We start from the raw sequence: 3,709 nt of genomic DNA, 5'->3' as shown, positions 1-3,709 counted from the left end.
AGAAATACAACAAAAAAGTGATGTGATAATAATGAAATTGATTGAAAATTACAATGTACACAAGGATAAAACTTTTTAAACAGGAGCTTGGTAAACTTCCAATTTGAATTGGCCTATTGAAATATTCTCCAACTCTGCTCTAACTACCGGAGATAATATTATTCCATGCATAGGCTGCTCTCACATGAAATGTACGTAACCCTGAATTTGATTTAAATTTTGGCACAATCAATGTATTTGTACTATGATTTCTAGTTAGGTGGGTATGGATATGGTCGAATCCAACCAAAAGTGTACACGGCATGTTCCGGGCCATAACTTAAAAGTATTAATCAATTGGCTTTCGTTTTGGTATTGTGTTTATTCGCCTTGATCATACGCTTCGCGCCATATATAAAAAGAACCCCTTCTGTGAAAAACTTAGACACAGAGACCCCAAAACATGCTATGTTTACCCATTTTTTCAAAATATTTCTTAAAGTATTTTTAAAAACATCTAAATCAGTTATGAAAAGCAGTCATTGGATTGAATCTAAATTGATTTCCTGAAAGGTGTGTATTCAAAGATTGCCTGTTCAATTGTTCACATATTTGTACATAATTATGAATTTTTTGTGATAATTTTTGAGTGGTATTTTTTTTCTTTATTTACGAATACAATTTTTCATAGCACTAGATATATCTTTAAAAAATGGAAATCACTAATAAATGCGCGATTGATACAAGCTTTGATATGTCCAATACTGAAATGCATTGCATTCGGACATCTTTATTATTGTGTTTAGCTGCCACACAGCAAAAAATAAAAGCTCAATATCGAGTAAAATATTACTCATCACGATAGTAAAAAGGGAGCTAGTCGAATTTTGAGTAATTTTTACTCAGCTTCGGTTGATTAATTGTTTACTCAGCACATGTTGATTAAACTTTACTCAATATTGAGTAGCTCCCTTTTTACTCAAAGATGAGAGTAAAATTTACTCTTTCACTTGGAGTAATATTTGCTCAACTTTTGTTGAGTAAAATTTACTCAATATTGAGTAGCTCCCTTTTTACTCAAAGATGAGAGTAAATTTTACTCATTGACTATGGAGTAATATTTGCTCAACGTTTGTTGATTAAATTTTACCCAATATTGAGTAGCTCCTTTTTGCTCTGAAACAAGGAAACATTTACTCGTTTAACCTTGAGTAAAGGTTTACGCAAGTGTTGATTAAAACGATTACTCATTATTTGAGTAAAACTTAAGTGAAAAGATTTGCAAAATGAAGAATAGTAAAGTGTTACTCAACATTTTGAGCAACATGAAACGTATTTTACTCAACAAATATTAAGCAAAAAACACTTTCGAGTTGTATTGAGGCTCCATCTGCAGCTGGAACAAAGCAGTATTTTAAACTAAAAGAATGAAAAGAATACAAAATTAAATATAATATTCTGCATTTTTCCTGGTTTTATTTTCAAAATAGGTATCAAATAAATCACAATATAGCATGTCTATTGTCTCATTACCCAATGTGAGCAAACATAGAATAGAAGCCGGTCACCTCTCCCAAAACTTTTGATGTGAAAAAGTCATATGAAAATTAATGTTATAGATGCTGAGTGTTTTAAATGGGACAGAAATTAAGTCTTCACTTCATTATGTTTTAACACTCAAGAATTGTCTAATGTTACCAGGTTCTTTAGTAGCTGATATAGTGTCCAGGAACTGCCAAATAGCAGTGATCAGCCTGTACTGGATATGCTAAGTCATTGTATGTGAAGGATTTGGTATATCTTGTCCACAAGTTCTACAACTTTCATTACTGTTGCGCATTGAAAAAGCTTGCCTATCCATTTATATAAAAACACAGTTCTGGATTCAACTTGCTTCACAAGTATATAAATGGTAGCGTGCGTCCAGTAAAGTTGGCGAGGAACCAGTCCAAAGCTGTGCCTTCCTGAAACATGTAAAATAAAAGAAAATGTAATAAAGGACATTAATTTCATGGATTGGGACTATTCAAGTGAAATAAAGCTGCCTTAAAATAGAAAATCCACCACCTTTTCATTGTATCAACCATAAATCAAAATTTGTTTGGTACTCGAAAGTGATGAAGCAGATGGAAGGTTTAAAACACAAATAACTAAATTTATGCATGTCTTATTTTTAAACTGTCTATAATTGGTCAGATGGTATATAACCAAAAATGAAAACTCTTGCTGAAATTCTTGAAATATTAAAGCAAATATGACATATTTACATGTAATTTACATTGTAATCACCCATTGCATTGGCATTTCTACTTTCATGCGATTTTGCAAATATTTAAAATATCTTTATAATTATTATATTATTATTCCTGTGATAGCGGGCAATGCTATTTTCAAGGGACACAAACTTTAGGAGACAAGAATTTACAGAAATGGTAAACAAGATAATTATAAGATTCGCGGTTGATTATTCAAAGTTCACGATAGCCAACACCTGTCGGTGAGGATAAGGGGTTATATAGGGGGTTTTCCCTTGGCATTTGAGGTTTCATGAACTACACATTCAATGAACTACATGTATTCTGAAATGCACAAAGAAATTGGCAAGTTAAATGCAACATTATTGATAGAAATTTACCTGTTGACTGACGTTCGTGCATCTTTCTTCAATACCTTTCCTGGAAAGAGGTAGGGCAGCACAAAAATCCCAAAGTCACATCTGATCTGTAAGTAAAATATAGATCAATATTATAAATGCACTGAAAAAGAAAACTGCCTATGGAAAAAAATTTCAAGTGATATTTTGCAATGGTTTCACTCTCCTACTACATATAACTGCAAAAAAGTTATGTGGCACGAGTCAACATCAGGATCAGGGACGTAGCAAGAGCTTTGGGGCATATGGACAAGGAGTAGTGTGAGGCCTTCTAAACATCTCCTTTATCAGCCCTGATCCCTATCCACTTCATTTTCGCTTTTGCTCGGGGCCCATGGACTTTGTCCACCCTATCCGCTTGCTACATGTACGCCCCTGGTCGGGGGCCTGGTCCACATCAGCGTATGTACTTCGAGGTTGCTCAGACTACTAGTAGTACATTAGTTACGATCGCAAATACACAGCTAGCATGGTGAGCCGATGACAATTACTGATAAGCTTAACTAACTTAAAAACCTGTCTATATCCGGTTCAAATCATACAATAAGATTTCTAAATTGTGTAACAGGTATATGGACATAAAGTTATGAATAATAGTAATGAAATTAGTACCTTCAAACATTGGTTGTACTGCTGACAAACTCCATTCCACCAGCAGACACTGCACCCGCATCCCGGCTCCGCTTTTATACGCCATGATGACATGAATTTTAATACGTCGTCGAATTAAACTTACTCCGCGTGTTGAATTTACTACGCGATTTGAGTAAAATACAATGTGGCGATTAAAATATTTTACTTCTTTTCATTGACCATTTTTACTCTGGCAAAGAGTTGTGTCAAATATCGTCTTTTACTCGTTGATGAGTAAATAATTGGTCTATTTTTTAATCAACATACTTTAGTCGGTAGCACTTTACTCCTTATTTTTTGCTGTGCATAAATTCTAAATGGCACAAAGGTAGGTTTGGTAAAAAATATGCATTACCTCCGAATACATGTTAAAAGCTCTGTCATTTCCACAAACTGAGAGAATAGTAAATTATATTTAAGCAATAGGTGCATTGTAATGTACTC

At 33.7% G+C, this 3,709-nt stretch overlaps 1 long non-coding RNA gene across 1 annotated transcript; it reads right to left on the bottom strand.

Annotated features, from left to right (window-relative positions):
* Positions 1–1,416: 1,416 nt before the first annotated feature.
* Positions 1,417–3,447, bottom strand: LOC140162865 (uncharacterized). The gene is made up of 3 exons (XR_011860364.1): positions 3,245–3,447; positions 2,615–2,700; positions 1,417–1,943 (listed from the first exon to the last, which is right to left on the bottom strand). It is a non-coding gene; the product is annotated as an uncharacterized lncRNA (long non-coding RNA).
* Positions 3,448–3,709: the final 262 nt, after the last annotated feature.

Source organism: Amphiura filiformis, chromosome 10 (genome assembly GCF_039555335.1).
Source record: "Amphiura filiformis chromosome 10, Afil_fr2py, whole genome shotgun sequence".
Lineage (NCBI taxonomy): Eukaryota > Metazoa > Echinodermata > Ophiuroidea > Amphilepidida > Amphiuridae > Amphiura > Amphiura filiformis.
The sequence above is the reverse complement of the archived record's forward strand: the minus strand, read 5'-3'. Positions and strand labels throughout refer to the sequence as shown.